Consider the following 22489-nt stretch of genomic DNA (forward strand, 5'->3'; position numbering starts at 1 on the left):
GGGTGGGGTGGGGGGGGAAATGTGACAGAGCTGTGTGATGGCTTTCCATACTCTGGGGTTTGGAGGGGAGTGATATGGTTTGCTTCTCAGGCTGGATAGCTGCTGCCAATTCCCGTCTCAGCCTGACCCTTAATCTAGTATTTGGGGGGCTAGGTTGATCCCCAGTTTTGGGCTCTGGAAGGGATTTTTACCTTGGGGCAAAATTAGCAAACTACTGTGTGGGATTTTTCACCCACCCGGGATCCAGGGGGTCTGAGGTGGGGATGGAGGGTGTTAAATTATGATGGTCACAACTTTGACAGGTTCCAGTGCAATTTGTGGGTTACAAACAACCAGTGTGCTGCATCGGATTGATCCTGGGCACTCAGATGGTATGGTGAGTGGGTATGCCTCCATACCTGGCACAATTCATTACTACTCTCCTACCTCTGGTGTGGAGAAAGGGAGAGGGTCAAGGGTTGGGATCTAGTCAGGGCATTTTGACAGGCCACAGGTATAGATGGGGCATGGCTCTCACACTCTCAGCTTTGTAGTACATCTGGCATTAGTGCCAGCTGAGTGCCATGCTGGAACAACCACGCTACATATTCAAGCCCACAGACCATTTGAAGTATGTGCACACCAGACATGAATAGTCTGAGAACTAGAGCTGACCAAAAAACAGATATCCCAACTCATGAAAAATGTTGCATTTTTGAACGTTTTCACCCCAAATCAGGAAGTAAAAAAGTGAAATTTTTCACAGAAGGGATTTCCAGAAAACGTCTGTCTCAGGAGAACTGAAAAAATGTTTTGCTTATCAGCTGCCTGATAGAGAAATGGAGCACTCAGCTTCCCTGCCTCCGCACACCCCCAGCCCTGCTGCAGCTCCCCACCAGCCTAGCTGCCGGAGAAGCCACCAGGCTGCAGGGGAGGCAAGAACCAACAACTCAGCCTCTCCACCTCAGCCTTCCCTCACTGGAAGGCTCTTGTCAATTTTGCATTCTCCCAGCAGGCAGAAAGAGAAATTGACGGGAGCCTTCCAACCCCGCAGTGGGGGAGCTGTCATTTTCATGTTCCTGATAGAAAATGGAAATTTTTCAAGAAAACGGCACTTTCCTTTGGGAAACCATTCTGATTAAAAGGAAACATTAAAAATATGGAATTCAACAGCTAAAATTACTGTTCATTAAGACACACCCTTGGACTGGAGTTTTCTTCATGTGCAAAATTCAAACAAACAATCTTAACTCTGCTTCGGTAGTGATTAGCAAGAGAGGTACAAAGAAAACCTTAAACTGACAGAGACAAGCATTTCATAGCAAGAAAAGTTACATCGGCTGAAGCTGAGGCAGTTAAATAGCTGCTTACACAGAGAGAATAACACAGCCTCAGAGAATTGTCAAACAGCAGTAGCACTAATATGGAGATTGCACACAATTTTAAACCAATTAGCATTACAATATCTTGAGTAAACAAATCGTGAAAACACCTGTCATCTCTCTAGCTAATGCTGAAGAAAAGGAAAGAAAGAGAAAAAACTAATGTAAACCTTAAATCCATCTTGTGCCCTGGGCGCAAGATCCAGTGGGATATAGTAGCAGTAGCGTCATGGGGAAAGAAGATGGCAAGGATTAACGCCAAGGAATTTGGATCGGTCTCTGCACTCTGTTACAAAGGCTACAGAAGGGCTACAGATCCTGTACAAAACGGTTTAGTGTATTGTGTATAATGTGAGCTCGACAAAGCAGCCAAAATTAGGGCTTTAAATGCCAAAATCCACAATCCTAATCCTAGGAACTGCAGAAATAATACTTGTGCATTCGAATACTAGAAGCAATGTTCTGTACAAATAGGGTTTTTTTTAAAATAAAATAACTCTGGGTTGGAGTCCACCCCTATCATGCAGAGCAGTGGCTCTCAACCTTTCCAGACAACTGTACCCCTTTCAGGAGTCTGATTTGTCTTGTGTACCCCCAAGTTTCACCTCACTTATAAACTACTTGTTTACAAAATCAGACATAAAAATACAAAAGTATCATAGCACACTATTACTAAAAATGGCTTACTTTCTCATTTTTAACATAATTATAAAATAAATCAATTGAATATAAATATTGTAAATACATGTCAGTGTATAGTATATACAGCAGAATAAACAAGTCATTGTCCGTATGAAATTGTAGTTTGTACTAACTTCACTAGTGCTTTATATGTAACCTGTTGTAAAACTAGGCAAATATCTAAATGAGTTGACATACCCTCTGCAAGACCTCTGCATATCCTGTACCCCAGGGGATACATATACCCCTGGTTGACAACCATTGATGCAGAGAACTATGAAGTGAGATTAGGCAGGAACTGAAAAGTTATTTTGGTGTTTACAAAGTAGTGTACTAATAGAACCTAGAAATGTGTCTGCAATCCCCACAATAATACATCAGAGAAGACTTTCTGTTGAAACCAAAATTTTGATTTTCCCCCCACCTTTCTCCATTTTCCTTTTCAGTGACAGCAATAAAGTGATTCTCCTTCTCCCCTTTCTTTTGCCACTCTAACTTCTCAAAACTACCTCAATTTTGGAAAAGCTACACAGCAGTAAAAGGAAACACTATCTTTGTCAGTCTGTAGCTTTTCCAAACATGAGATATTTTTGAAAATTTAGAGAGAGAGAAAGAAAGAAAGGTGATGGCAGGGGGCTGAATGGAATGACGGACTTAAATAACCCTGCACATTATTCCTTTTATTGCATTTATTAGCAAAAATGAAACATAAAAAAGTTTTAAAAGGGGAGAGAAAGATAAAAACAAATCCAAAAAACTTTAGAAAACTTTACCGTTTGCAAAAACACCAAAATGAAGCAAACAAAAAATAAATTAAAATTTCTATTTAGTTTTGAAATTTTCCATAAAAATGTTGCTGAAATTGAAGTTTTCCTGAGGAAAAAAAAATAGTTTTCAATGAAACCCCACTTTTTTCAAGGAAACTTTTTTTGTCAAAATTTTTTGATCAGCTCTAATAATAGTACACCACAGGAAAATTAATCTTGGATGCAGACTCAAAAGTAAAGTAATATATACCCTTGTAAAGGACAGAACAATTATAGAACACTAACAAAAGAGAAATCTTTCCACATATAGTGTTACAGAAAGGCTAATAATTTTACAGCTTTTCAACTATTAGAAATCTTTCAAAACTTCAAATTTAAGAAAAACGTTAAATCTGGTACCAATTTAACCAATCAAAAGACTATTAATAATATGAACACGCCACAAAAGTAAGTTTAACCCCTTCCCTTCTGAAATGGAAATATAAAATTCCCTAAGTTAAGTATAGCTTAAGTTTTATTTCAGGAAATATTGGGCCAGATTCTGCTATAAATTACATAGTGAAGCAACTCCAGATTTCTACTGGAGTAACAGGGAGCCAAAACTGCCCCATTCTGTCTAAACGCAAGACAGAAAGTAGCTATATTTCTTTCTGGATATTGTTTTAACTGGCATCTTCAAAATAGCACAATTATCATTCTCATAAAACAATACAGATTGCTTTCATTTTTAGAAAAAAAACAGAAGACTTGTACATTGGGAACCAAGAAAAAATGAAGAACTATTTGCCTGCTATCTGCTAATAATCTGGGAATTCATAGTCCCAGTAGTTTTGCTCAACAAATACAGCACTAATTATTTGTTTGCATTTTGAAACCCTCCCGTTTCGGGATATAAATTTAATTTCAGAACACCATTTCATGCTTCATTATCCCTGAATGGGAGTGGTCTGTGGCCTTTTGATTCATTTGGGAATGTTGTGTTGTGTAGGTAAGAGTAAGAGCCTAAGCAGTTAGGTCATGGAGTTACTAATTTTCAAAATATCATTAAAAATTAGTTTTAGGAAGAACAATTGTATCAGTGGATATGAAAATAAAGCCTCACACAAAAACAGCTTTGCAATGGTGGTGGAGGAAGAGCTAAAAATGGCAATTTAAAATGCGTAGAGATACTCATAAGCAAGTTTGTTGTTCTCTAAACTATCAGGTGAAAAACTGGAATACTATCTGCATAGAGGACCATTTTGCCTCGCCAAGGGCTAGTCCCCACCATTCTGTCTAGAAGTTGTGATTATGGTATTTGTATTGTAGCAAAGTCATTCTTCCTACCAGAAACGTGTTCCACTAGATATTCTAGTTCAATGTCTTTAAATGTATTTAAAAGTGCCCAGTCCTGCAAAGTCCTCCTCCCCATTGGGGTCGATGGGTCTCTGTGTGGGCTCAAGCACCCCTCTGCATGGAGCACTGTGCAGGACAGTGGCCAAAGATAGGTACTCCGCTATTTACTGACTAGAATCAACAATAATGAAATAAAGTACCCCCCCCAACCCCACCCCAAAAATCTATGGGATTTCTAGTCTCTTCCAGTGGGTATATACACATAGCAGGCCAACTTTTGGTCAGCGCTGTTCATAGGCACATAATAGAAAACCAGGAACAGTGGCAAGGAGCAGAAATAGGACACTTCTAAGCTGGTTCCTGTGGAATATTGTGAGGAGGCCAGTCTACAGGTCCACTATGGCTGGAGCCAAAGAGGGACATTATGGGACATCATTTAGGAATCAGGAGTGTAGCCCACATATATGTGTATCCAATGGAGTCAATGTGCTTCACACACATTATTCCCAGTAGAAAGACAGTGCCTGAGGGTGCCATGCCAGGGGCTGTTCTTGGGCAGAATATGGGTATATATTAATAGTTTCTCTGCAGTGCATAGATATACGAGTTTGGTGGGCCACGAGAGGTGCTCTCAAGTGCCAGCAAGAATTAGGCACACAGAGTTGGAAATATAACCTCTTCATTATTGTGAATGTTCTTTAGAAGTGCCATTCTGTTTATTCAGGATCATTATAATAAAGGATATCTTAAGTATATGTAAGTGAGCACCTGTTTTACATTTAATAAAATAGCTAATGTGTGTTTAACTGAATATGGATTATTTAAAAAGCTGTAATATTCTTAAGATGGTACACACGATCTGATGCATTTGTATTGTCACAGGCATAGTTCTTGGTTTTTATATAAGAAGAGAGTAGAACTATGATTCTTACCCTAAGCTTTTTTTTTATTCCAAGAATGTGTCAATTGTAATGGGGAGCTCCTACTTTCTCCAAGAGTCTAGAACTCCCTGTAGCAAAGGCATGGTCCATTCATATACTAGGAAGGGTAATGTCAACTTTGACCTTGGGCCCATGTCTTTTGGGACATGCGGTAAAGTAACTTGTGGCCATTTTGTTGCAAGCATTGTTGTTTTTAAATTGTTTTCTTGAAGAATTTTTAAAGAGTTATACTGACAAGAAACCTAGTCTGTTTGCAGCCAATTTTTCACTGCAATGGAGAGGAAGATGTTCATTTGATGTAGGAGGTATTACAGGTTGTCTCCTAGATAGAGTATTGAGGTGTCCAGCTATGGAAGATCTCTTCCACTGACTTTATCTCCTGTTACAGGTCACATGAGCGCTGGCAAAAGCCTGGGTCTAGCAGTATGCACTAGACTGCTGTAAAATATACTTCTACCTAAGAAGCATGTTTTTCTGTATTTTAGCTATATTTCCTTCAATTTTAATCAGTCAAGTAATTTTATTAATTATTCTCCCACCCTGGTTCTTTCATGTGACAATCTGAGTCTGACCGCTCATGGCTACATTTACTTAAGTGCTTGCATCAATATTTCTAGGAAGGTATGAATAAGAAAATGCCATTTCATTGTTTTTTTCATTTTTCCTGCTCTCCTTTGTCAGTTTCTGTCTTTCCATAGTTTTCCCCTGCTTGCACAAGTGGCTTCTTTATAAATGACATCTAAACATTGATATCCCCAAGTGGCCATTCTCTTTCCCTCTGCACTGACCTTTCTGCAGCAGCTGGTGCAAATGAATCTGCAAGATCGATGTAAAAGGCGGCCAGGCTATGTATTTGTCATTCTGCCAGATGGCACTGAGGACTGCCGGGGGAGGGAGGGGGGGTTGAAACACTGAAAAGCCAATTCAGACTTCAAGGTGCTTTTAAATGTTGGGGAGTCAAAGTGGAGAGGTTGCTTTTGTTTTGCCTGGACTTTTCCACTTGGAGCCGCTAAAATAGATTCACACAGTCAGAAGTTATTTCAATAGTTGTTTCTTATTCTCTTGCACTAGACTCTGTCCCTCTTCTCCACAGGCTCAGGAATTGATCTTCCTGTACTTTCCCTGTCCCTATTGCAATTTAGACAGTAGCAGATTGTTGAGGAGATGGGTAGACAATGTGAGGAATGTGTGTGTTGTGAAATATAAAGGTATTGGTAGCCACCCTCAACCCTTCTCCATATTTAAACTCCTTTTATCTATACAACGACTCTTGGAGTTTCTGCTAGTATTTTTATGAGAGAAGGATGAATTCTTTATGCTATTCAGTCATAATTTGCATCGCTATAGTACTGTCCATTCAAGGATCTGGAGCATTTTCCAGACATTAATCCTCACAGCTTGAGCTGGGTGGGAAACCATTTGCTGCTCAAGCAAAACTTTTCACAATTTCAGAATTTTTCCTGTTCTGCATCAGGACAAAACCAAGACCTCTAAGTTTTTCTAACGTGGCCACAATCTCCCCATCACTATAGTTACTAAAAGGTATTATGTTAAGTCAGCATCTTTGTCTTAGTGGACTAAATACTTGAGAGATAAACTAACATATAAACAGGAAGGAAGGATGGTTTTATCGTAAAAGCCCTGGAGTAGAATGCAAGAGTCCTGGTTCTTCCATATATTACCTGCATGAAACTGGGCAAGTCACGTGGTCTCTGTCTCACTTGTCCATCTGTAAAATGGAATTAAAGATAGTTCTGTACTTCAGAGGGATATTGGGAGAATAAATGCATTAACTTTTGAGAGGCACTCTGATACTATGGTCAGGGTGCCATACAAGTACCTAAGATACCCTAAGACAGTGGTACTCAGACCTCAGTGATTCAGGAGCCAAATTAGCTATCATCATTACCCTAAAGAGCCACCGTAGTGTGTAGTCTTATATATTCATATTTAAACAATATGACGGGAAATATTTCGTTTTTAATATATATATTATTCTTACAGAAAAATGACTGACCAAGTTCAATTATTTTATCAACTACAATTGGTTAATAACCGGTCAGGATACTTTTACTATGTTAATAATTAAATAACACAAATGTTTTAATATCATGTGCAGCAAAAAAGCCACAGGAGACACATTAAAGAGCCACTTGTGGCTTGTGAGCCTTAGTCCAAGTATCACTGCCCTAAGATATAGCTGTCTGTGTACATCTACGCTACCAGCTGTGTACACATACTAATGCTAGCACTCATCGAAGCCAGCATGCTAAAAATAGTAGCATAGCTGGGGTAGCATGGGCAGCAGCAGCAGCAGCATGGGCTAGCTGCCCCAAGTATGTACCCACCGGGCTCAAGTGGGTTTGCATTGGGGATGGCTAGCCCATGCTACTGCTGTCTTTCCTACACTAATATTTTTAGCATACTATTTCAGAGCATTTCTACACAAGCTGGGAATCATACCCGTTGCTCATAAGGTAGATGTAGCCTTAGCGTACGTGAAGACAGACTGAGTTAAACGCTTTCGGAAATAATGACATCGTGTCCTGCCTGGCACACAAACATTACTGCACTGACAGACGCTGCCAAAGAAGATACATGGGCTATTAAGACTCAGCAGAAGAGTCCATGACACTCAATTTTCAAAAGCCAGAATAATCCAAAATGAAATTTGGCTAGATAGCTAAGCAACCAAACTTATTTTGCATAAAAGTGCTAGGGCATCTTTAACAATCACTGTTAGTCAGGACCTCAAATTTTTTTATTAAAAAATAAATGAAATGCCCAGAAAGCTGCAATAAGCCATATTCCAAACTTTATATTGTAACTTCCTCAACAGGTTGGCTATAAATGGTCCATTTCAAAACATTTAATGTGGTGATTTGTTTCCTATGATGTTCCATAACAACTTTAAACACATTAATATCTTAAAGCGTTCTCATTCTTTTCAATTTTATGTCTAAGCACACAGACATTTTTGATTGTTTGATAGACAGAAATTTAAATTTCACAAGCAGAAAACAAAGGTAGACTCTTGCACAATGACTGCATGGTGAGGTTGGACAGTCTCGTCCAGCAATAGTAAAGAGTTCAGGAATAGACAACTACCAGCCTATAGTACGGGTCTCCTCTTGTAAATCTTTATGTAGCTAAATGCAATGAGACTGCTTGTGTGAATATGGACTACTCTCATCTAAGTTTGCAGGATCAGAACATCTGTGTAGAGTTCCAAACACCATCATGATCACAGAAATAGATTTATTTTTCAAGCTGATTTAGATAATTTCTAGTTAAAATATGATTGAGATGTTAAACCAGGATGTTGCAGTGGGAGAAGGGTTGGAATCTGGGGGGAGTGTGGGCCATTATAGCAGGGATAAGGGAAAGCCAAGAGAGAACATAGGGGGGAAATCAAAGCAGTATCTTACATGTCTGTATACTATTGCGAGAAGCATGGGGAATAAGCAGGAAGAACTTGAAATCCTAGTTAATAAACACAACTATAACATAGTTGGCATCACAGCTTGGTGGGGTAATACGCATGACTGGAATATTGGTATATAAGGGTACAGCTTGCTCAGGAAGGACAGACAGGGACAAAAAGAGAGGAGGTGTTGCCTTATATATTAAAAGTGTGTACACTTGGACTGAAGTTGAGATGGCAATAGGAGACAGACTTATTGAAAGTTTCTGATAAGCATAAAGGGGTAAAAAAAAAAGAACCAAAAAAAAAAAACAAAACAGAGTGATGCTCTGGTAGGGGTCTACTACAGACCACCTAACCAGGAGGAAGAGGTGGATGAGGCTTTTTTTAAACAACAAAATCATCCAAAGCACAGGACTTGGTGGTGATGGGGGACTTCAACTACCTAGACATCTGTTCGGAAAATAACACAGCAGGGCATAGATTATCCAACAAGTTCTTGGAATGTATTGGAGACAATGCTTTATTTCAGAAGGTGGAGAAAGCTACTAGGGGAGAGGTTATTCTAGATATGATTTTGACAAATAGGGAGAAACTGGCTGAGAATCTGAAAAGGGAAGGCAGCTTGGGTGAAAGTGATCATGAAATGGTAGAGTTCATGATTCTAAGGAATGGTATGAGCCATTAGTGATTATCTTTGAAAACTCACGGAAGACAGGTGAGAGGGAAATATATAGTGCCAATTTATAAAAAGGGAATAATCACCACCTAGGGAATTACAAATCAGTCAGCCTAACTTCAGTGCCCAGAAAGATAATGGAGCAAATAATCAATTTGCAAACACCTAGAAGATAATGAGGTGATAAGTAACAGTCAGCATGGATTTGTCAAGAACAAATCATGTCAAACCAACCTAATAGCTTTCTTTGACAGGGTAACAAGCCTTGTGGAAAGGGGGGAAGTGGTAGATGTGGTATATCTTGACTTTAGTAAGGCTTTTGATGCCTCCTATGACCTTCTCATAAACAGAGAAGGGAAATACAACCTAGACGGAGCTACTGTAAGGTGGGTGCAAAATGGTTGGAAAACTGTTCCCACAGAATAGTTATCAGAGGTTCACAGTCAAGCTGGAAGGGCATATCGAGAGGGGTCCCACAGGGATCAGTTCAATATCTTCATCAGTGATTTAGATAATGGTATATACTTATAAAATCTGTGGACAATACCACGCTGGAAAGGATTACAAGTGCTATGGAGCATAGGATTAAAATTCAAAATGATCTGGACACACTGGAGAAATGGTCTGAAGTAAATAGGATGAAATTCAATAAGGACAAATGCCAAGTACTCCACTTAGAAAGAAACAATCAGTTGCACACATACAAAATGGGAGACGACTGCCTGGGAAGGAGTACTGCAAAATTTTCCAGAAGCACCATACCTACCCACTCCTCCAAAAATAATTAACTTTTTAAAAAATTCACAGAAAAAGAAGGGTCCAATCCAGCTAAAGCAAAACAATCTCACTTTTGGTTTCAGCATTATCATCTCACCGTTTCTATTATCTGCCTTACTGACAACCTCCTCTTTCTGCACTTAACAGGGAGTCATTTGAAAAGGCAACTTGACTGACAGTTGTTTAATAATGTAGATCAAGGAGGCGGCCAAATAGAGGCCTTTCTGTAATCAGGAGCCCTGATTAAGTCTGACAGCCCAATGCTCTCCTGAGGCTGGACTAAGTGGAAAATTATTCCCCTGAATGCTGGCCTTGATATAAACTTCTGCACCCTTTCACAATCCCTAAATGTATACTTCTAAAATTCAAACATTTAAAATAGTTTTTTTATAAAAATTTCTCATCTGCCTGAATATTTTAGATGTGCCAGATTGGAAACAGATTGCCATAGCAGAACCCCCTTGGTGCTCTAGAATATCCTTACAGTGGAGAGAGAGCAAAGGGCATTTTAATAAAGAGAGAATTCAGAATGGATTTCACTTGCAGTGACCTGAGCTGTGTGCAGCCCTTCGCCTTCCCCACGCAGAGCCCCACTGCCATCTGCAGCATTAGGCTGCTAGAGTTAATCTGGGCTTCTGGTTACAGATGTCTCCGAACTGGTACAAAGGTCTGCTCACAAGCAGCTCTTTACAGTCAGAGCCTTGGGATGAAATCCTGGCCCCACTGAAGTCAATGGGAATTTTGTCATCGACTTCAGTGGGGCGAGGGTTTCACCCTTTGCTTATAATCTCCATTTAAGAATATGTGGTTTTGGTGGTTTATTTTGTAGCTAAATGTTGATGATTTTCTTTCAGGGACATGCACACATTTAGAATCACGTGTGTGCTATTTCTAGTCTGTATTAATTAGGACCTTGTGAGTGGAAGCTGGTAAAAGAAGGATGAGATGAAAGTACCTTGTTTGCTAGAACATGCAATTAAAAAGGCTTTTTAAAAATTTGCTCTTGTAGATCAAGCACTTTTGCCAACCAATTTTCTTCCACAGCAAACAAATCACAGTTACTGAAGTCTCCAGCTTGCTTCCAGCCAGGCTAGGTTGCTCTGCTCCCCTCCCATTTTTCTTCATTTGCTTGTGCTGGTTATTGGCTGACAGTGGCAAATGCCTAAGAAATACCAGTTCTATGCATGGTGATATACTAGCCCTTATCACTGATGTCTTAAAGGCCACAGGAGTGTCACGAAATGGACAGATTCCACTGAGTAAGGACAGCAGCATCTGGCTTAGCCCCCCACTGTACAGACAGCTTCACAAGTACAGGTAGCTCTCTGGACTGAAAAGTTCTATGAGCATACAATGAGTGGAGGGCCAGTCATCTGGTTCTTCCAATTTCAGCTTTTTCAGGGTTATTGTCTGTTGCAACTCAGTGTCATTCTCCTTTCACAAAATAAACACTGTTTATTAGATTTACATGTCATTCCCATTATTCTCCAAACATTCTGCTTACCATACATTAACCCACTGCAGATACTGGAGCCAGATTCACTACCGGCTGAGTTTATAACTGTAATGCAGTCAATACATACAAGAGAATCTGGCCCAGGATGCACATTCACATGGAGGGGGGAAGAAAAAAAAAAATCTATATGCCCTTTTAGACAGATGCAACGTAGCGAATGTAAATCAAGGGCTTTCCCAGCAACCTCCCCATTCCAACCCTAACACACACAATTTCGTGGATCAACATAGCTTTCAATTTGATGTTCAGATTCTCATCCACATCCATTTGATGTTCATGAAGTGAAGATATGAGTCCTGGCAGTTTGGATGGGAAGGGGTACTATGAGAAGGGGTTTCAGAAAGAGAGGACTATGATTTGGCCTGGAAAGAGAGAAGAGCAACTCTAGCCTAATTATTTAAGAAGGATCTGATGGAGGAAAGCAGACAGGAAAGGAAATTCACTCTAAGAGGAAGAAAGGGAAGAATACGTTGCATGAGGAGTGCTCAACTGAGATAAACAGGACAATTCAACCGTAAGAAAAAAAGCCAAGAGAACAAGAGTAGAACACACAGAGTAAAGGAATGAGCAAGAAAATGGAAGGAAGCCAAGCCAAAGCACTGTACACAGACACTTCTATTTGCAGTGCTTATTCCAATCTCTAGACTCCTTACATTACATACACGTGCACAATAACTTCCAAAATGTCACAATCAACACATACTTCAGGTATCAGCAATTAGGTCATCAATCACCAGAACGTGCAACAAAAATAATAAACCAGCCCACCAAACTGTACAGGTCTAACTAACTCAGTGTCCACAGAACCCAACCCAGAAACCCATATTTTCCCAAAAGCCTTTGAGAAATGATCAACTTCACAAACATACCCAGGAGGTCAACAGATCCAGGCACTGGTAGATGAAAGAGAAGCATCTATTTTATCATGGAGGGGAAGTATGATTATTTGGGTTGCTCTGGAGATCACTAGATGGTACTAGAGCATGTTTGTGCATTACTATTCTAACTTGGCTACATGGAGGACAAGCCAATTTAGTTGGCTCGATTAGACGTTCTTGGGACAAAGGAGATCTCAGCTATGAAGTGTTGCTGTGCCCTAAATAACACTTTGATTGATGGGGTACACCTGTCCCTACATGTCTGGTAGTATGGTGAGTGTACCATGAGCTCACAGGCAAGCTCTGTAGATGCTTTAAGTGCAAGGCTCAATAGGGTCTTTACTAGGACTGCCAGAAATAAATGGTGCAAATACCCGAAGCACAACTTAAACAATCGTTCCTAACCCAGTCATTGAGGGAAGTCTGGGACAGGGATAAAAAGATAAGAGCCTTGTGACTCCGCACATCAGCTTCTTGCCTGCAGGCTGCAGCCCTGTGTACTCCTACTGCTGGCCCCCTGCCAACAATAGGGAGAGTGTGTCCCTGTCTAGCTTGGAGGCCTGCAGACTCAGCTCTCCAGGCCCCAGCTCACACACTGCCTGCTATCCATTCTTCCCTCTGGAGAACTTGGGGGGAAATCTTCTATCATTTGTATAAAGTTAAGCAAGTACTCTACAAAGTTGAGAGTTTACATTTCCAAACCTTGATTCTTGAGACATTCCATACATACAGCTGCAGGGTTCAGCCTAGGGTTGCCAAGTGTCCCATTTTTGACTGGAATGCCCGGTTGAAGAGAGATCCTAGTGGCTCTGGTCAGCACCACCGACCAGGCCATTAAAAGTCCAGTCGGCAGCACAGCAAGATTAAGGCAGGCTCCCTACCTGCCATGTGGCTCCCAGAAGCAGCAGCATGTTCCCCCCTCCAGCTCCTACGCATAGGGGCAGCCAGGGCGTTCTGCACGCTGACCCCGCCCCAAGTGCTGGCTCTGCAGCTCCCATCGGCGGGGAACTGTGGCCAATGGGGCAGCACACAGAGCCACCTGGCCCCACCTCCACATAGGAGATGGAGTGGGGACATGCTGCTGCTTCTGGGAGCTGCTTGAGCTAAGCACTGCCTGGAACCTGCACCCCCCCGCCGCGTCCCAATCCCCTGCCCCAGCCCTGATCCCCATCCTGCCCTGCAAACCCCTCAATCCCAGCCCGGAGCACACTCCTGCACCCCAAACCCCTCATCCCCAGCCTGACCCCAGAGCCCGCACCCCCAGCCAGAGCCCTCACACCACCCCGCACACCAACCTCCTGCTCCAGCCTGGAGCCCCCTCCCACACCCTGAACCACTCATTTCTGGCACCACCCCAAAGCCCTCACCCCCAGCCAGAGCCCTCACCCCCTCCTGAACCCCAACCCCCTGAACCAGCCTGGAGAAAATGAGCGAGTGAGTTAGGGTGGGGAGAGCGAGCTATGGGGGGGTGGGGTGAGGAATGGAGTGAGCAAGGGTGGGGCATCGAAGGAGAGCAGGAAAGGGGGCGGGGCAAAGGTATTCAGTTTTGTGCGAGTCGAAAGTTAGCAACCCTAGTTCACCCCATCAGTAAAAATTACATTCTGACTGTCCAAGTGTCTCTATAACAGACAGACAAGGTGGGTGAGGTAATATCTTTTACTGGACTGACTTCTGATGGTGAGAAAGACATGCTTTGAGCTACAGAGAGCTCTTCTTCAGCTCTGTGTAGCTTGAAAACTGGTCTCTCTTATCATTAGAAGTTTGGTCCAATAAAAAAATATTACCTCACCCACCTTGTCTCTCTAATATCCTGCCCAACACAGCTACAACTACACTGTCTATAAGAGGCAGCAAGTTTCCCTGATCACTCTTCAATGGATAACTTCCTTCAACAAATAAATCTCCTGTTCCCTAACTCCAGAATGAATGCAAATATATTGTACCAAACTGCTGAGCTGTATTTCTAATTTCTATGTTAGATTCATAGCCACATTACTCCCTTCTCCTGCATGTACACTCCTGCTTTATTGTCTATGAACATTCTGGAAACCTGGGCAAAAATCTGGAGGACAGATCTGTGCATTTTTACTAGAATGTAAATTATTTGCAGACCCGGCAACGTCACACGGCGCCTGGAAAAACTTACAAGAGTTGGTTGCTATCATTTATTGAGCAGTGTAAATTAAAAAACACTCTACTATTGCTTATGTGCAAGGGCACCAACTGATTGTCTGAGCTGGAGGAAAGCAGGGCTGCACATCAGATGGCTCAACCTAGCAAAAGCCACAAGATGTATTTTATTACTGAAACTGGGGAAATTGCACACAGATTGGACCACATTCAAGCCACTTGGAGGAGAGAAGAGCACAGCAGGGATTGTGAATTATAAGTTACATTCACTCTCCTTTTCAAAACCACTGAAAATCCAGCCAAGCAAGGGAACTCCTGGGGACAGCCATTAAATGTGGGTATATGGGCCCTAGCAGAGGAAGTGTACAGACTCATGAGGCAGAGACAGAAGAATAAAGTCCCAGCAACAGCTCTTTTCATACCCCCTTTCATGTGGGCTTGCTTTATTTCCAAAACACAAACTCAAACCCACAACAAATCAACTCAAACTACCCGAGGCCATTTCAGCTTCAGCCAGTTGGGAGGACACCTTTTCCAAGGGGAGCCCTGGATACTAAGGAACCCGCTGCACACACACACCAGGGTTTCCCTGCCCTTGGGTCTCCCTATCTGCTACCCTTGCTGAAGAGACAAGAAACCTTATATCTATGCTTGCTCCTAGTCATGTGCCTGTGACTACAGCTACCCGTTTTAAAGGGCCCAAGGGCCATAACAGGTGCACTTGGATTTTCACAAGCACTCCAAGACCCCGTGCCATACTACAGCAGGGCATTATGATCCTTAGATACCTGTACTTCTAACCAATATCCTTCCCACCTGTCATTGCGCTAATTCAGCATTTCTCAACTGGTGGGTCACAAAAGGCAATCGGAGGGGAGGATCACGAGACATTGAAAATTTTATTACAATCTAATCAAAGAAAATCTTGCTTCCCCTACTCCCTGTACATCCTTACCCTTCAAGATAGAATATTCTCTGCCAACCTCTCGAAATATGCACCCACATAAATTATATAAGCTTATCATTGTTATTGTCCTAGTCTCACTTTTACATTGAATGTTAAGTGAGGGTTATAAAAAATTTTTTACTTCAAATAAGAGGCCACCAACTTGAAAAGGTTGAGAAATGGTGCTCTAATTTATGCCAGGGCCAAAGTAATCACCCCCTGTTCAGGGATCCTGTTTGAACTTCTTTAAAGGCATACTAAATCCTTGTCAGCATAACCACATACCCAGCGATGTTCATTTATAAATCACCAACTCGGTCACCTGAATCAATTATCTATCGGAACCCAACTGGATCTGGGAACCAAAGTGTCTGGGTTTCTCTTGGGATGGGTCAAGTGTATTTATAGCTGCTTCACAGCACAGGAGTTTAACGACACTCTCTCTTAAAGGGGACCCACGAAGGATTTTTTTTTTTTTTAAAACAAATGCTCATGCCCTTTGTGCTTCTTTTCCTGATCCATGATGAGAGCCTGAAATGTTGGGGTATCAAAAACAAAGTTTTAAATGGTGGGACTAAAAATCCTCCCCTCGCAATTGTTCACTTCTGTCTCTTGCCCCTTGGAATGTCACCATTTCACTAGCTCTCCTGTCATCAGCCTAGACCACCTCAATTTCTAAAGTAAAAAAAAAAAAAAAGGGGGGGGGGGAGCCCTCACCCTACACCTTTTATATACATCATAAACACACAAAAGGGCACCAGTCCATTTCATTTTTATTGCAGGCTATCTTTAAACACAAGAGCTCAAGAATTTGCTGCTAAAAGCCCAAGTGTATAGGCATCTATTGTCCTCATCAACAGCTAACACAGATTGGTGGCTGTAAACCCCATCTGTGGCTTCTCATCTCAGATAGTTCGGTACAGTAATTAGGTTTGTATTTTTCCCCCCCACTTTTGCCACAGTGCTTTAGGTGTTAATAATGGAAGTGCTGGAAATACACCATTGCTATATATGTTTAACACTATTTATTTAGGAAGTTTTAATAAGTTTACAAATCCTTGCCCTGTAAATATCAGAAACAAAACAATCACAACAGTTAGCTTTTGTTTAAAGAGACATTATGCAAGAATATAGTCATCAGATCTTTCTGTTTAAGAGAGTACAATACCTGTGTCTTTTCTAATGATTTTATTCAACTGAGTGAAATCTCTATGTGCACGCATTTAACTGACCAGGTATGTCTATCAAATGTTAACATTTTAAAAAAATTGGATAGGTGTGTGGGTTTTTTTTTTTTTTGTTGTTGGTGAATGCAGTTTTGTCTGAGTACCTAATAAAAGGTAACCAAATATCTAAGTATCTATCGGTCCTGTGTCTATTTTGCTGGGTACATAATTGCTGTGTTAATTTTTCCATAAACACAACTTCCCATATTTTTTGAACCATCCCTCAGTGGTTGAAGTATTTTTCCTTTTTCCAATGAGAGCCTACCACTAGCCAAGCAGTTACTGGCAGATGAGAGATTCATTCTTCATTTCCTTTTGTGTGACCATTTCCACCAGGAGGATTGCCAAAATATCCTTTGGTAATAAATATCCAATAATTTGTGATATTTGGTTACATCCCAATACTCTCTAATGACTGGACATGTCCACCATGTATGCATCAAATCTCCTCTTTCGCCACAATGTCTCCAACATTTATTCCCATTCAGTCTCTATTTAATTTTTAACCTCACTGGTATGAGGTACCATTGAGACAGTATCTTAAAGAAAATTTCTTTTATTGTGCTATAGACTGAGGTTGCCTGTCCTCTTTTCCAGATCAAAACCCATTTGTCTATCCACATCCTCTTCCCTGTATGTCATATATGGGCACTTTTGTGTTAAGAAAACTGCCTGCAAAGATCGAGACAAGTTAGTTAACTTTTTCTGTTTCTTAATTGACGAGACACCGTCGCTTCTATTAAAGTTAACCTGTTTTACACACAGAAGTTGAGAAACACGTGCCTGACTTGAAAGTACTGGTGTCAGGTGAGAGCAGGCCAATTAAAGTTAGTTTTGATCTCTAAATAAGAAAAGCAACATTGCTTTACTGAATATCTGGCCAACCATGTATATTCCAAGGCTCTCCTAATCTTTGAAACTCTCTGGTTCACAATTTAGGTTAAGACCTGGGTTATTTGCAATGGCTGTCATCCGTGAGACAAAAGAACTGATTTTATCTCTAATTCTATTCCAAACCCACAGAGCAGCCTTTGCGAAAGCATGTGTACACGTTTCTGGCAGGCCTGATTTTTTATTAATCTATGGCAGCCTAGCACTGTTTACACTGCCATGGTTTTCTTGTTCAATAAAGATCCAGTGTTTGGTCCCCCATCTACCACTGCTGCTTTGAGCTGGTTGGCATGATAGTACCATAGAATATCTGGAAGTTAGTCCACCCTGTTTAATGGATCTGTACAAAGTATTTGCTCTCACTCTTGGTCTTTTCTAATTCCATATACTTTCTAACAGCAGCTTCTGTGTTCATGCTAGGGGTTTTCTGGGATAATCACAGAATGATTGTGAAATAAGAAAGAGCATTGGCAGAATTTTCATTTTGACCGAGTCTATTTTCCCTACTAAGACATTGCATTTTCCCCCAGCGCTACAGGTCTTTTTCATTTGCTGAAGTAGTGGTTTGACATTTAAATCAGAGAGCTTTTCTAGGTTGTTTGAGATTTGAATTCCCAGGTATCTTATAGAATTTGTTGCCCAGTTGAACTCAAATGTTTTCTGGAGGAATGACTTTTCAGAGTTTGGAAAATTTATAGCTAACTTTTCAGATTTGTCATAATTTAATTTAAAGCCAGACACTTTCCCAAAGTCCTGGATTTCTTTAGGGAAATATTTGATTTAGATAAAAATAATACATTGTCTGCATAGAATGCTTTTTTCTGATGTGTTCCTGCAAATTTTATTCTTGTGATGGATTCACTGTTCCTTATCCTCTGCGCAAAAAGCTCCATGGCCGGTGCAAAAAAATAAAGGTGACAATGGACATCTCTGCCTAGTCCCTCAGTGTAATTCAAATAGGGGGGATTTAACCACGTTAATTTACACAGCTACTTTTGGGCTAGTGTAAAGAGCAATTCTCTATTTAACTAAAATAGAGGGACGGGACTTGAAACTGAAAGTTCCGTTTTATTCTATCACAGGCTTTCTCTGTGTCTAGTGAGAACAAGAGAAATTGATCTTTTTTTTAAATCTGGAATTGTGGATAATTCCAAGTACTTTCCAAATATAGCCTGACACATGTCTATCTACTTTGATCTGTATTTACATAAGCTGAGAGCATGGACTTTTGCAATTGGCTCACTCATATTTTTGCTAAAATCTTTGTGTCATGATTCAACAGAGATATAGGCTTATAGGAACTGCATAAGGTTAGGTCTTTCCCAGCTTCAGGGAGAACTAACAGTAGTAGCGACTTTCATAGGTTGTGGAAGTTCCTCCCCTAACAGCGTGGCACTGAAGGTACCTCTCAAAAGGTCCACTGATACCTTGTAAAATTCAGCTGGAAAACCATCAGGTTCAGCAGTTTTACCACTTCTCATACTTGCTATTGCCTCTAGGATTTCTTCTTCTGTTGTTTCTTTATCTAAAGTTTATTTGTCAATTTCCCTTATCTTTGGCAAACCTGCTGCTTCCAGATATTTTTGAATAACTTCAGAGCTTGAAGCATCTGAGATATGGAGGTTCTTAAAATAAGCAGCAAAAATAGCACATATTCCTGATCGTTCTTAATTGGTGGAATAATACATTGCTCTTCAATCCCTTTAATCTTTTCAGCCAATAGCCTATCACTTATTTCTTTTTCATTAGATATCTGCTTTGAATACCAAAGGGATTTTTCAGCAGTATTATCATAGTGTTTGCAAAGCAAGCATTCTACAGGCTAAAATATTTTGGTCTGAGTGGTGTTGAAATTAAATGTAGTCCCCTCTATCCTTGCTTCATCTGAAGTCATCCACACTCTCATATACCTGAACACTATACCTACCCAGTAGATTTCATTGAATCTATTTGTTTCTTTTATTTTCCTATTTGTTTTGCCAATTAGGACCTCAACTCTCAAGGAGTCAAAAGCATCATGATGCCCATTCTATTCTGTAGGCGACTATTGTGTGAAGAATCACACAACATGAATGACAAAATCTTAACAACTCACTGAAAACTGGACTTTGTTAATTGAGGTGGACCTCAACTGCAAAACATGGATCCAAATTTTCAACCTGTTCACTCCCAGTGCTAGGTGGTGATTTTGGCTTTGGTCCTTCTCCACTAGTAATTCATGATATTGACTAGTGGGTTTGTTTGTTTTATCTGAACTTCATCTAAGTGTTGAGACAACAAAGAATATTGTATTTGATGTGGAGTGAATCAGAAATGGCTTCAGTCTGCTCTGTGCCAGTACCATGTTATGATGCCATTGTTAAGACACTTGTGTCCAGTTAGATTTTAATAACTGGCTTACTTATTAATGCACAACTGAAAGTGTTATTATTCTATGTTAGTGCTTCAAATTAGCATATGCTATAAATGAGAATTAACAGATCACTTCTACAGAAGATAAATGCACTGCATTAGGTACAGTATTTGTAGCTGTACCCTTCCGAGAGATATTCAAAGTGAAGAATTTATCCTTGGTTTTGAACCCTCCCTCTTTGCAAATTGTCACTAATCATATTTTTTATGATTTTTTTCATTGTTTGTAATTGTTCAAACACATCTGAATGAACATGTTCGGGTTTGAGGGCTTTCACAAACTGCTCACAGTGAGTGCTCCTTGGTTCCCTCTCTGTCACATGGTATGATTTCTGTTAACTAACGGGATGAGCTAACCTTCAGGAGAATAGAAGGGGGGAGGATGAGGGATGGGAGACTGACAGGGACAGGGAGACTGGAAGGGGAAGCACTGGTGGAGAGGAACAGAAGGTTTCTCCTTCCCTTGGAATCAGAAGAGAATAAGTGCAGCCCAAGAGGAGTATGGGGCCTGCGTTTTGATTGAATTTTCAACCTGAAATAAAAACAATAAGGAGTCCACTGTCACCTTAAAGACTAACAGATTTATTTGGGCATAAGCTTTTGTGGGTAAAAAAAACAACAACTCTTCTTCAACCTGAAATAAATCTCACACAAACGGGGAGTGGGGGGGGGGGGAGAAAGAGAAATGTGGGCAGAAAGCTTGTTGTATATACAGAAAAATCAGAAGGCAGACCTGTGTGATTTATTACTTGTGGTCTCCAGTTTTTTAAAGCCAATTTCACAGTGAGTGTGTGTGTGTGTGGGGGGGGGGATGATGATGTGTAACTGACTCATGATTTTTAAAGGCTTGGGGTTGGATAAACCTGCACTGGGGTCATCATAACTAGAATAGATCCATAAACCCATGCATCCATTATGTGAAATGGGTGTGGGAAAGTTAATGGTGTGACAAAGATAATAAGAGGCAACCCCGGGAAGTTGTGGATGGATAGGCAAACAATCCATTTTGTTGTGCATGGGGGTAGGAAAGCAAGAGGCTGGAGGAGAATAAAGGACTATTTTAAAAGGCCCACTCCCTGAAAAGTGCCACACTCCCATATCAGAAGCATTTCATCACCCTTTTGGCCACTGTCCTTTGTAAACAGGAACAGCTCCATGTTCCAAATTTAGTATATTTTAAGTTTAAAAAAAAAAAAAAAAAAGATGGTTGGACCACTAAGTGTTCCTGAAAGGACAGTGGGGCTTCTGGGTGAATGGGGAAGGAGGTGGGAAAGAGTCCAAATGATCTATGGAATCCTCAGAGAGAAAGGGCTATGTGAACGAACAATTATGTATTCAAAATAGGTGGGAAAGCCTCAAACTAGTATTAATATTTGTACTGTGGTGGTGCCAGCTCCCAAGATTTTCAAAAGCGACTAGTGATTTTTGGGTGCCCAACCTGACACCTTAAAAGGCCTGATATTCTGAGGATGGGTGTTCAGCACTTTTTGAAAAACAAACCCCTTTAAGGTATCTCATACTGGACACCCAAAATCACTACCTACTCTTGGGAATCTCAGCCAGAGGCCCCAAATCAGGTTGTAGATCCCAATTAGGCTAGGCTCCCTGCAGCTGCATAAAGTCCCACTGAATTCAACGAGCCTACTCATCTGAGGGTATGTCTACGCTGAAATAAAAAAGCCACAGCCCTGAGTCTCAGAGCCCAGGTCAGCTGACTCAGGCTGGCAGGGTTTGGGCTGCAGAGCTAAAAATAGTAGCATAGACATTCAGGCTCAGGCTGGAGCCCAAGCTCTGAGACCTCACACCTCATGGGGTCTCAAAGCCCAGGCTCCAGTCCAAGCCCGAATGTCTACACTGCAATTTTATAGCCAGCAGCTCGGGACCCCTGAACCTAAATCAGCTGACCTGATTTCTTACAGTGAAGACATATCCTGAGTGTAATTAAGCTCACACATCGGTACTTACAGGGCCAGGGCCTTGGGTTACAATTAATTCATTCATGCTATTTTTGGGTACATTATATTTGTGACATTGTCATAGAATTTTGAAATGATGGATCCTTGACTGTGTGCATTCTATGAATCAGTTACTGTACTAATATGTAAACAATATTTATAGAGTATGTTTTAAAATATAAGCTTGTTACAGGTTTTAACAGCTCGGCATGGAAACACTTTACACAAGATAGTATCCAAAGCAGTCCATCAATATCCATCCTTTGCTAACTAGTATTTTGAACTGAATGATTCTCTGAAAGAACCACTGTAAATATTTCCACAAATGAGTGATCTATTCACATTATATCCACTAATTTTATCTTCGGGCACATCAAACAAATAGCTCAGATATCACATCATTGCAAACAAAAATAAGGTGCACTCACACTGGGTTTTAGCACACAACTGAGAATTGCATTACTGATTGTCTCCAAGGATCTAACCTGGCATTTTAGAGACATATTTTAGGACAGCCAGTCACAAGGTGAAATGAAGATGTTCACTAAAGGGAGAGCAATGTTGGCATCT

At 40.8% G+C, this 22489-nt stretch overlaps 1 long non-coding RNA gene across 2 annotated transcripts in view; it reads right to left on the reverse strand.

Annotated features, from left to right (window-relative positions):
• Window positions 1-22489, reverse strand: part of LOC122462509 — a 174778-nt gene that overhangs the window by 85886 nt on the left and 66403 nt on the right. The window contains exon 2 of one of the 2 annotated variants that reach the window (XR_006285072.1): window positions 6768-6814. This is a non-coding gene — a long non-coding RNA (uncharacterized LOC122462509). Of the gene's footprint in view, window positions 1-6767; window positions 6817-22489 lie in introns of those variants that run through there. The other variant, XR_006285073.1, reaches the window with a different exon arrangement.

Source organism: Chelonia mydas, chromosome 11 (genome assembly GCF_015237465.2).
Source record: "Chelonia mydas isolate rCheMyd1 chromosome 11, rCheMyd1.pri.v2, whole genome shotgun sequence".
Taxonomy (NCBI): Eukaryota; Metazoa; Chordata; order Testudines; family Cheloniidae; genus Chelonia; species Chelonia mydas.